The sequence below is a fragment of the Grampus griseus genome (assembly GCF_964374135.1).
Source record: "Grampus griseus genome assembly, chromosome: 20".
Taxonomy (NCBI): Eukaryota; Metazoa; Chordata; class Mammalia; order Artiodactyla; family Delphinidae; genus Grampus; species Grampus griseus.
This window is the reverse complement of record NC_139014.1, coordinates 41,758,203-41,771,233: the sequence shown is the minus strand read 5'-3', so window position 1 is coordinate 41,771,233 and position 13,031 is coordinate 41,758,203. Positions and strand designations below refer to the sequence as shown.

General features: G+C 41.6%; 1 pseudogene across 1 annotated transcript; it reads left to right on the top strand.

The window, feature by feature from the left end:
• The first annotated feature begins 6,782 nt into the window (after positions 1-6,782).
• Positions 6,783-12,324, top strand: LOC309838384 (uncharacterized protein C3orf38 homolog; annotated as a pseudogene). Its single transcript has 3 exons — positions 6,783-6,823; positions 7,783-7,786; positions 11,292-12,324. The product of its transcript is annotated as an uncharacterized protein C3orf38 homolog (transcript).
• Positions 12,325-13,031: the final 707 nt, after the last annotated feature.

The window sequence follows — 13,031 nt, the reverse complement described above, 5'->3', positions numbered from 1 at the left end:
TGTGTTTTACACTCTCAGCACTGCTTTACAGGGACGGGCCACATGTCAAATGTTCAGTCACCACAAGAGCTAGTGGCTCCCATGCTGGACGGCACGAATGAGGATGTTGTTTTTGGTGAGAGGAGTGTCTGGTGTTGATGTGCATGGATTCATGAACGGTTCTCCTCAAAGAATTTTGGGTGCTTCACTGGACCTTTCATACTGCCACCCTTCCCCCAGAAGACTGACATATCTCGGGAACAACGCTACGGCGCTCCACTGCCCCATTCCTTGTTTTAGGAGCTTATGATCTTAATGAGACAAAACGTACACACACTCTTGAGAATGCAAAATCACACTGTGTTCAACTGAACACAGGTGTGCTGCCCACTCACCGGATTCACATCCAGCTCCGGGATGTGCCCTGTCCCTTCCTGTCCCAAAGCACATGGTGTTTCAACCCAGAATGTACACCCTCTTCATCCCTCAGATGTCAGCTGTACACATCTTTAAGGATGCCTTCCCTCTGCATCCCCTGTCCCTGGTTTGATCATGTCTCCTGGTACAGATTCTCAAAGTTCCCGGCAGTTTCCTTACAGACTTGATGAGGGTTTGCAATGTTACAGGTGTGTGGTTATGTCTGTGTTTCCCCGTTAGAAGCTGAGTACTCCAAGGAGCCAGGAACCACTCCTCAGTAGCACACCTGGAACATCTAGCATATTAGTTGGTGCAAGGAGATGCCTGGTGAAGATCTGTTGATGAACTAATGAACCTAGAGGATTGGGGGCTGGGCATCCCAGTCTGAGAGAGCACCACCTAGAAGCCAAGAGATGGGAGGGAGCATCGTGCAGTGTAAACCGCTTGTGTTCAGTGTGAACCAAGTGTGGGCTGGCCTGGGGAAGGCACTGGGGGGACTAGAATCAGCACAAAAACAAGACTAGAGAAGAAAGCAGGAGTCCTGATAATTAGCTAGAAATAAGGAGGGAGATTTGGTGGAGGGGCTGGATTTCAACATGGGTCTTAAGGAACTGACTGGGGTGGGGGGACATGATATTTTAGGTCACAAGGAATAAGCACTAAGGTGTCTGCTGCAAGACACAGACAATAAATGTTGAGTAATGCCCTGTGACCAAATCTTCATTTATACTTATTTCAGCCGTAAGGAAGTGTTTCAGTGCTCTCTCTTTTAACTTAAGAGACAAAAATGTTAGGGTCTGCGATCTTCAGACTTCAAATTCGAGCGGCTGATTTCTTGTGCTCAGTCCAGGAAGAGTGAAGGTAACATTTTAGAAAATTACTCTGCGAGCTGAATGCTGGATTGGTTAGAAAAGCTTGGATGTAGACAACCCAGTGGAGAGTCCAGAGTTAGATGTGAGCCATGAAATCATAAAGTCCCAAACTGTAATGTTAGCAGAGGGTACAAATAGAGAAAATCTAAAATATCTTACAAAGAAACATAAAATCTGTGATAGGGCAGATGTCGCAGATGAAAGAATACTCAGAAGCCATTCCAAGTATCGCCACTGAATGGGTCCTTCTCCAGCTGGCCTGGCGTGTGTTTGCTAGTCAGCTTTTTTCGTCTATCTTTGCAGCTGGGCATGCTGGTGAATGCTCTAAACTGACTCGGGGACCCGCGAGTAGGACTGGAGAAATGGAGCTGAGTAGGTAGCAGTCAAATGGCCAAGTGGGAGTTGGAGGTGAATCAAGTCACTGTCAGAACTGAAGATACAGCACTGGACACAAGACCGTTCTCACCAAAGGATGAAGCAGACTTGACAAGAGGTCCCAGTGACTATTCTGATCATTATGATCCTTACTCATCTCATGTGGGGGGGGGCAAAATGGTTTTCTCAATCTCAGGTGACATGTTGATTAATATGTATTAATGGCTATCCTGTGAGTCATTAAGAGTTCCAATAAAATAGATCACCAAGAATTCCCAAAGTAAGTGGAGTTTAAGAAGGACCTTGTAGAAGAAGGAGTAAGAGTTTTGCAGATGGAGACGAGCATGGTGGTAGTTCCAGACCGAGAAACAAAATAAACAGAATTACAAGACAATATTAAAAAGTGTTCTTACCACTGTTGGTGATCAATAATAGTCTTTGTAGTTTGGACAAGAAAGGATGATGAGAGAGAGAGACTAGTGATATCCCCTGAAGGCCAGACACTGTGCTGGGTGCTGGAGCCGTTCCTACTAGGTCTCACTCTGAGTGGATGCTCAAGTCTTTGCTTGCCATTTCTAATGCTGGAAGAGGCCAGAGTTTCCCCAGATATAGCCCTAATCCTGGGAAATGTTCCGTAGCAAAGTATTCTGCGATAGAATAAATTGGAAAGACTACCCTCTCTTGAGCATTCCTTATAAACATTAGCATGTTACAGTCTCTGAAATGACTTTTCAGTAAAGATACCAGTTAAATTTTGCTTAATCCAATGTTTTCCAAGGCTTTTGGACCACGGACTCCCACTACCCATGCCCTATCCAGTAATATTCCTTGTTCTCAGGAACACGTATCAAGAAATGTAACCCTAAACTTTACAAAGGCTTGCTGTTGTCAGGAACCTCGAAGGACAAATGTTTTCTGAACGCACAGGGGCCTCAACTACAAATAGCGAGGGTTTGTTTTCCTTTGAGACCAGGTAGGGGACATTTCACCAAGTATCTGGACTTTTCTTTGTTCTATTATTTCTCCCGGGACCCACCTCCCCCGAGGGATAGGGCTTTAACTAAGGTCTTGACAAATGGTAATTTTCATGAATTATTGATTTAGCCAAAAATAAATGGAAAGCTTGATAATTACACAGAGATTTTCTCATGCGTCTTGCTTCTGTCCTGAGTCAATTCTTTCAGATTCTCTGACATATGAAAGAAATGGGTGCAGGTTTTGAGATACACCTTATTAAGAAGTGAATTAGCATGCAAAAGGATCAAGGGACATTTTCAGTAGACTGACCACTCAGTTCTCAAAATCTCCAGGCTACAATGTAAGTTAAGCAGGAAGAAATAAGAACTGTTAGTTAAAAAGCAGGACCTATTTAAATAAATAATAGCTAAAAGTTGATTCAAGGAGGGCTATACGGTTATTTTTTATTTATTCTCAGTTTCTCTTCTGAGAGTAGAGGAATGCTGAGTCCATAATTTTTTCTTTGGTTTATTATAATATTGGTATTTCTTTTATTTAAAAGATATCACATACTTTTTATGGTAGTAGGCCAAAATTGAGTTTATATTTTAGGTGAACTTTAGAAGGATGTGGGGCATAAATAATGGACCTGAAGGATAAGGGGAGTCAGAGTGAGTTTCCTTGGTTCTCCACCTCTAGAGATTTTTAAGCTTTCCTTATGTTACAGGAGAAGGAGGTATGAGTCAGAGGGAAAGTAGGAGAGCGACAGCCTGGTGCTTCCTATCTGTCCCCCTCCCAAGGCAGGAGCTGGAGGAGAGACATCGACCCCCTAGATGAGCCAAGGGAATTTGAGAGCAAAGGAGCCCTGTGCCTCGGTCCCCAGGGAGCACCCAGGGAAGCGGCAAGCCTCAAAGAGAGAGAGCAGAAGAGGAGAAGGGCTGTGGATTCCTTAGAAAGCACCAGCAACAACTCCCTAGGGGCCCCTCAAAACTCCAGAGGCATGGAAGAAGAATCAGTCAGCTGAGACGGAGCAGGGTCTGGAGAAGCCTGGGGATCAGGAACAAGGCATGACGCAACCGTGATAGGCGTGGGCTGGTGACCAAGGACAGGAAGGACAAAGTACAGCTCATCAGATGCCCAGTGGATGGGTAACAACGGCCGAAACCCAGACTCCCTATGCTATCTTGGCATCTCTAAGACCAAACCAGAGATATGGAGTGAGAGCAGGACTGGGGGCAGGGGGAGGGAGGGGGAGACCCTGAGGGTCCCCAGAATGCACTGAGATTACATTTCTGCTACTGTGAAAACAGGCGCTAAAAATGGAAACCCAGCTTCAGAAGCAGGAGACGGTTACTTTGTGCACACCTGATTTCCAGTTGGAGATCTGTGTGCTCATTATACTCTCTGAAGTAGGCATAGACCCCCCAGGCTTAGTTAACTCACCAGAACGTATAAGGCATGCCTTGACACACCCATGCACAGCACCTCTTTCAACAAAGGTTGTTACTTTCCTTTTTAGTTCTGATTATTATTTCTCGACAATCATATACCTTTTCCAGATATATTATTAGGCAACTGAGGGCAAGACCGCAAGGTTCATCACTGCTGATATTTTCCTGCATACTGACTTGGTCATTTTATCCATCTGATCGCCCCTTCTCTTTAGCATTCTGCCCTTCAACTACTGGCATAACAGTAGCTGGGGCTGCAAGGATAATGCTTATCTTTACTAATTAAACACTAAAAGCCCAAGCTCACCTCCGAGCTTTTTACAGCTTAGCCTCTGACACGGCTCTCGCTCTTTTAAAGGATTTGGAATAATTCAAATCCTAGACTATATAGGAATGTGATTTTTATAGACCCATTTGCCCAGGAAAAAAAATAACGGTTTTAGACATGGATATATATTGATTTTAAAAAATAGTTCCGGGGCTTCCCTGGTGGCACAGTGGTTGAGAGTCCACCTGCCAATGCAGGGGACACGGGTTCGGGCCCAGGTCCGGGAGGATCCCGCATGCTGCGGAGCGGCTGAGCCTGCGTGTCTGGAGCCTGTGCTCTGCAACGGGAGAGGCCACAACAGTGAGAGGCCCACGTACCACAAAAAAAAAAAAAAAAAAAAAAGTTCCTTCTTTGTATATGATTAGGTCTCTTTTTTTCCTTTACAAACAGGAGAATTCAATCCAGTGTACTACACATCTCAAAAGATTATGAATGAGACCAGGGAAAGTTACCAAGAAAGGGTTATTCTGAGTACGTTTCTTACGTAAACAATTTCTCTATGTGTTGTAAGGTAACCATTCAATGTTTCCCCCCCCACCCCAAATGATGAACTAGTTTTCCTAATACCTATTCTTTCCTTGCTGACTTGAAATGACATGTTTCTCTTATATTTAGCTTGATACGTACTTGAATCTGTCCTGGGACATTTTATTTTGTTCTATTCATCTGTTACTTTCAGGACCACACTATCATGATAGTACTTACTATGTACCATCACTTTGAGACTCCAAACCCTAAACTACCATTCCAAAGTGTCTTGACTATTCTCACACCTTTATTTTCCTAGAAATTTAAGTTTATTAGATCAATTACCCCCCAAAATATGCTGTTTATATTTTTACTGGACTTTAATTTCATTTACTGATTTCTTGAGGGGAAATTCAGGTATATATAATATAATATAATACAATATAGTCCCTTCCAAGAACATGGTATGCCTTATGCTACATCATCACCATTAGTCTGTTCTATTGAATTATATTGCATGACCACAGGAAGAATTTTTCATTGTCTTCATAAAATTCCTGCATCTTTTGTTATGGTTATTCCTGTATGAGTTAAATGTATGATTGTTTTGTAAATGAATCTTTCCGCAAGATATTTTTCATGATTTTTCCTTGATATATAAGCAAGTTATTACCTTTCCCACATATATTCAATAACTGGCACCCATAATGGATACTCTTACTAGTTTCAATGTTTTTCAGTTAGACAATTATTTAATCTCTAGTTGACAAAAATTTTAAATCCTCTTTCCAAAAAGTCTAACTCATTCATTTTTCTTGCCACATTGCATTGGCTAGAACTATAAAAATAATGCAAAAGTGATGATAAAATATCAGATGTCCTTTTTCTGTTTATGCTATTTATGGAATAATTCTGTATTTTACCTTTAAGTATGACGTTTGTTCTTTTTTCCACTATGGAGTCTTCATCTTATTAAAGAATTAGCTAACTTCATTTCTAATATAAAAATACACTTTAATTATAAATGAGATTTTGTGTAAGGCCTTTTACAGATACTGAGATACCTGTTCTTTTTGGTTTGTTTTCTGTGATGTAATATTTTATGTTACGTCAATTTGTGTTAATGTTGAAGTGTACTCATATTCACCTCCTTGGTAATGTTGTACTGTTGTTATTATTTTATTTTGCCATCGTATGTGTTTCGCTAAGATTTTATTTGGGATGCTTGTATCTATATTCATTCAAAAGGCTAAACTTTTATTGTATTCAATTTTGGTCAGGTGTTTTTATTATGATTAATCTGGCTTTCTAAAAGGACGTGAGAAATTCTACATTTCTTCCGTGTTCGGCAAGAGTATAAATAATTTATATGAGAGTAATATAAAAACTATCCATAAAGCAATTCAGATCTGGAGCCCTAATGCGGAAGGATATTCATCAACAATGTCAAAACAATCATGGTTGTTATATTCAGATTTTCTAACATTTCTTGAGTCAGTAATTATTCCTTAAAATCATTCATGAGAATTTAGATCAATATAGTAAAGTGAGCATGCTCATTACCCTACGGGGAGGAAAATAAAGGAAAAAGTGTAACAAGTGTAACAAGTAGACCAGAAATGTTGCAGAATGCATGAAAGCAAGACAGAAGAATAGAGTAGATACAGGGAACCAAGTGCTACCCAACACGCTGTAGGGCAGCGGTCCCCAGCCTTTTTGGCACCAGGAACCCGTTTTGTGGAAGACAATTTTTCCACCGTCTGGGGTGGGGGTGGGGGGCGGTGTCGGGCGGAGGGGAGCGGCTGGGGGGGCGGTGGTTGGGAGGAGATGGGTTCAGGCGGTAATGGGAGCGATGGGGAGCGGCAGATGAAGCTTCATTTGCACGGCCCAGGGCAGGGGTTGGGGACCCCTGCTGTAGGAGACGCTGTCGCAGAGATGAGCGTGGTCCCGTGTAGTCTCAATGCCACAGTCAACAGGTGGGTATGAAAAGTGGAGGAGCAGTTCCTCAGGGTGATGAAATGGGAAGCAGTGCTCAACCTCCGCCCTCTGCCCCTCCCGCTTGCGGTGTGGCTCGGCAGTGGGAAGCCCTCAGAGGTTCTGGTTCACAAGGGGCCAGCCCACCCCACCTGGTAACCCTATCGGTGACCAAACAACATAGAAAAGCATAGGCAGAGAAACAGAGGGTCTTACGAGACTTGCAAAATATGAATTCACTGTTTTTGTAGGTTACAAAATAGTCAAACATTAGTAATAACATTTGGTCAACCTGCTTTGAACCACCAGGAAAGATCGATACTTAACTGCATTAAAAGAAGGAACAATATCCACAGGTAAAACTGCAAAGAGAAGAAGCAAAAACGCTTTTCAATAAGTAAAATTACTATTGTCAGTGATGAGCAAGAGACCACTGCATTCATAGAAAAGAATCAGCTCGACTTCTGCCTTAAGACTGAAATTTCTTCACAGAAAACCTCTTTGCCAATACCTAAAGAAATGAGTAAAAATTAAGAAACAAGCTACCTCTCTCCCATTACAAAATGTATCAGGAAAGAAGGAAGGGAGGGAGGGAGGAAGGAAAGAAAGAGAGGAGACCTAATTCAATTTGAGCAGAGCTGGGGATAAACTTGATTCTGCTCCTACGTCTGTTTCAATCCCTAGAAACCATTCTGGTGAAGAGACATAAACCTGAGAAATTTTACTAATATTCCCAAGTCTGGAGAGATGAAAACTGAGGAGGGAGCTTTATCTTTTGACTCTTCTGATCAATAAGTAATAGAAATTACTGGGGAGCAGTGAAAGCATGAGATATATTGCTGGGTGGCCTCATCCAATTGGCAGAGTAAAAACACTGATGATAGAAAAGATTTTCAAGAATGAGCAAAAAAAAAAAAATCTAAAAGAGTAATGCGAAAAGTATATTGGTGTTGACTTTTAGGAAGGTGAGTTGCCACCCTCTATCAAACTAGAAATGATAAATTCTTCCAGGAATTTATGCTAAAGAAATGCTTGTACTTGTGCCCAAAGATGCAGAGATGCTCAATTTCCATGTTGTTGATAAAAGCAAAGTTTCTAACATCCTAAATGTCCATCAACAGAGACGTGGTTAAGTAACTTAAAAGGCTACCCTCCCAAGGAACACGCTGAACCTGTAAAATTGGATGAGGCAGATCCACATGTCAGCACTAGATTTACCATCAACTCATTTGCTTAAGTGAAAAGGGAAGTTCCAGAGCAGCATGGATAATATTATCTCACATGTAGATTTTCCCATATGACACCGAAGACATAAATACACACATATGTATAGGCCTCAGTGGGGGAAAACAATGAGCACTCAACTCTTGACGGTGGTTATCTTTAAGAAGACGAGTTCAAGAGATATGGAAAAGGGGATTTCTTGGTTTTGCTGTACTTAATTGTTTGATTTCTTTCTATGACAATACGGTCGTGTTTCACTTGTATAATATTTGCTTAATAAACATAAAACATGCTAACATCATTCTATTCATCAGTGTTCAAATTGTGTATAGTGTTCAATTATAATTTTTAAAATATTGGATCTGTTTACTTCATGATTCTAATTCTTATTTAGTACACTTGTGTTTTAGCCTCTCCTTTATTTTTTTAATTAAGCTTGCCAGAGTTATGTACGTTTATTTATTTTGTTCAAAAACAAAAAACTGAGAAGTAAAACTACCATTTTCTATTTTCTGATTCACTGATTTTTGCTTGTAAGTTTATTTCCTTTTTTCTTCTTTCCTTAGATGCATTTTGTGGTTCTGTTCTAGAATCTTGAGCAAGAAGAGAGATCATATTTTATTTATTTTCATTTTTTTGTTGTTCAGTGATGGAAGTTTTTAGGGTTATAGATTTTATCTAAGTAGAACTTTGTCTGCATCCCAAAGCTTTTCTATGTGCCGTCTGTATTGAGCTAATGCTTACTTGCTATGGGTTCGGCATTGTGTTATGAACCTCATATACAACCTCATACACAAGACTCCTGTCTCATTTTACACGGGCGAGCCAAAACATCTCTTTGGGGGAGCGAGCACTCCCTCATTCTTAGCCCATGTGGCCTGGGAAGCCTGGATCCAGCCTGATTTACAGGCGTGGACACAAAAGCCAGAACTTGGCCATAGTGATTTGTTCACAACCAGGCCAATGACCCAAACCCAGTTAATTAAAACCTTTCATGAGACTTTTACTAAGTCTTAGAAGAAAAATACACTCTTTATCACGGAATCTTTAGCTACATAACAAAATGAAAACAGGTGTCTTTGCCTCCTTGTGGATAGAGTTTGCCTGAGATTGAAAACAAACACAAGGGTGTGAAACTGTACTGCCTAAGAGCAGGAGAGTGACTTTATCCAGAAATGTAGCACAGCAGCCCACCTGGCACTTGTGGCCATGAACTTAAAGTACAACAAATCAGCACAGTTGTATTTTCTTGAGTCATGTGCAGTCTGTTGCCTGTGTCCAGGCTGAAATACGTCAAGATTAGGGACGAACCAAGGTGGAGTGTGTCAAACAAATACTCTGAAGTCAAGGAAGAAAAGGGAGTTAAGGGAGGGGCTGTATGAAAACGACAGAACCTAAGCTGAGTGGGAGAACAGGGAAGGTGTGAGTGTGTATCAAACAGTGAGAAATGGTAAAACCAGTGGATCTGAGGTGAGTGACTAGAGAAATAAGATGTGATGTTACAAGGCTTTTGGAGATAGTGCAATTATTGGTCATGATAAGACCTAAGGCAGTACTTTTAAAACAGTTTTTGACCTTGACCTAGAGTAAAAAATACATTTTTTTATCACAACCCAATACACATATACATACATGCATCTCTACATGCATCTCTCTCCATATATCTTATTTATTTATTTATTGGAATTGGCTCATATGATCATAGAGGCTGGCAAGTCCAAAATACTAGCTTTATGCTAGATGTTTTTATCTGTATCAAGTCTAAACCTTACAGCTCTCCTACAGGATCTTAGGTGCTGGGCCAGGCTCTGAAAGCTGAACAGGTGTCAGTGGGGATGCACTGCAGATCTGCCTGGCTGTGATCTTTCCACTCCACTGCACTTGCAGTGATCTGGGGGCCAACGGTGTGCCCCAGAAGGCTTGTTAGCAAATGCTCTCTATCAATTTGGCCAACACACATGACTTCACAGGAGAGCAAGCATTTGCCACCAGCCCCGCTGGTCCTTTTGTAGAACTAACCTTGCCAGGTGTACCTCTAGCATCCTTGGATCAAGTACCAATTATAACTGAAGTGCAATGTCATTAGTCACACAATTTTGAGCAGCTGCAGTTTAACTCCATTAAATTCACATCACCAAACTGACATAATGAAGGACTGCTGACAGAAGGAAAATAGGTATAAATCATACCTTCATGTACATTTGAATCATGGTGGAGTCATATCTAATACTCAACCACTAAGTGTAGACACTCTTAATTCAGTAAAATTTATCATTAAAAGATCCTTGGAATTTATACACAGATGAATTTCTGATCATACACCCGTTACAGAAATAAACTGGGATACATCAGATCAAACCTAACATCCCCATTTTACAGACGAGGGACTGAGGGATTATATGAAAGAGTAACTAACATTTATATTGTGCTGAGTTCTGGAGTTAACCCTGACTCCACCATCTGTCAGCTGCCTGATCTTGGACAAGTTACCTAATCTCTCCTGGCTTCAGTTTCCTTTTCTGTGCCATGAAGATAACAGTAATGTGATTGTCTATCATGATTGAGTTGATGTGAGCAATAAATGAGTTAATACATATGAAAGGCTTTATAGAGTGCCTGACTCACAGAAATTGCTCAAAAAATGGTAAATATGTAATTGCTATTATTCCCTCTTACTTACTTTTAGACATGACAATGGGAACCTCTTGTAGCCAAACTTATGGGATGGGTGCTTTATATCTTGTTTGCGAGGGTATCTCCACAGCAGGAATAAAGGACTTTAAAACATGTAATTCTCTTTGAGGAAATAGGGGTTTCTTGCTGGAGAAAACTGGGAGATTGTGAGCTCCATGACAGCGAAAATAAATCTGCCGTGAACACATTTCGCCAGCACATGGTGGGTGTTCAGTAGGTCTTTTCCGACTGATATACTAACTGACCATCTAGTTAGAACAGAAGGCAGGCACTAGAAAAGCTCATTAACAATAAAAGGAAGAAAATAAGTACCCATCAAAGAAAGAGAATTTGGCCAAAGGAATGCCAAAATGGAATTTATAATGTTCATGGATCTAATGAAAATGTATAATTGAAATGATATTTAATGACACAAACAACATGCAGTCAAATGCAAACTGTGCAATAAAGATCACGCAGGATTAGGGGATCTGTTGCCAAGGTGCCAGCCTGGTGGGCCTAAGGGGGCGACGTTATTGGCATCCTCTCCCCCCCTTTCTGGGGGTTGAGAAGTCGGGGCTCAGCTACCCAGAGATGGAGGGCTGTCGTAACCTGCTCGGCCTATTGGACAACGACGAGATCATGGCCCTATGCGATACCATCACCAACCGCCTGGTGCAGCCTGAGGACCACCAAGATGCCATTCGTGAAATATTAGTGTACAGTCAAGGTGCAGAAGCACTTCTGAGGCGTAAAACGGTCCACCGAGAAATCATATTTAAGTACTTGGCGGCACAGTGGGTTATTCTACCTCCAGCTACTGAAAAACACAACCTTATTCAGCATGCGAAGGATTACTAGAAAGAGCAGTCACAACTGAAACTGAAGGAAGTGGCAGGGCCAGTTGAGACAGAGGACATGAGACTCTCTGAACAGCAGGAGGAAGAAGACAGAAAAGCTGAGAAGTTTGATTTTCGTCGATTAGGCGCAGAATTCTGTCACTGGTGCTCTGCACTTCTTAATTCTCAGAATGCTATTCTGGGACCACGTCAAGAAGAATGGGGGCCACAGCACTTCTGGCATGACGTCAAGCTTAGGTTCTATTACCACACATCTGAAACAAAATGTGATAGACCACCATGGAGCAGAAATTGTGAGACTTCGTCTGCTGTCACTAGTGAATGAAGAATAACTTTTTCTCAGTCCCAACCTAAATTCCCATGGACTGAAATGCACTTCTCCCCATGGTCTCATTATGGTTAGAGTTTGCTGGGACTGTCCACCGAGGGAACACCTGTTGGGGCATTTTTGAACAGATTTTTGGACTCATCCACTGCCCTTTTGTGGAGAATACTTGGAAAATCAAACGTATCAACCTGAGAATTATTGGAGAGAGTTCCCTTGCTCCTGCGACATTAATGAAAGCAGCTATTACACTTGAACCAAGTGATCTAGAAGCCTTTTATAATGTAAACACTTTATGTGGTCCAGTGAAGTACGACTCAATGTGAGGCAGGCACTGGATAGTGGGACTGGAGACCAAACTTTATCTAGTGGAAAGGAGGCACTGTTGAACAAAAGAGAATTAATTTTACCTAGCCCTTGAAGCACTGAGTACTATATGTCAGTCTGAAAAATCTTGTATACAGAAATTCTTCCAAATACTACATCAGTGATGTTTAAGTGATTTCAGATTGGGGGACTGACATACTTTAGCTGAAATGTCTTTCTTGACTACAGGTTAACATATTATGTGAACACTTGCCTCCTTCTACTTGAGTTGCAGCAAATGTTCTGAAAGCTTCATGCAATTCATCAAATAAATCCCACTTTAAATGTTGTAAAAAAAAAAAAAAAAAAGATCACGCAGGATTAGAAATTCAGAGAAGAAGTTGCTCACTGAAGGCTGGAAGAATCAGAAGCCTGAGGAGAGGATTCCTTTTTTTAATGCTTACAGTTTGGGTAGGTGGAAGGACAGGAGAGAACTTCCAGGCAAGGGGAACGGCACAAGTAACAGCATCAAGGTGGCGATAAACGTGGGCAGAGATGATGAAACGAACCAGAAGAAATGACGACTCTTTTTAAAGGTGTGGCGCGTGGTACCGTGGCCGCGTTGCCCGCAGTAGCCGGTGCAGTTTGCGATGCTGTTCTTTGAGACCTTCCTCGCGCTCAGGAAAGAGGAGCCTCTGTATCTATTATGTGGATGCTTCGGGTCACCTAAACAGGTGCCTCCTCACAGCCTCTAATTTGGATGAGCCCAGCAGCCCTACGAGAAATAACTGGACCTCACCTATAGGTAGGGCTATTACAAAT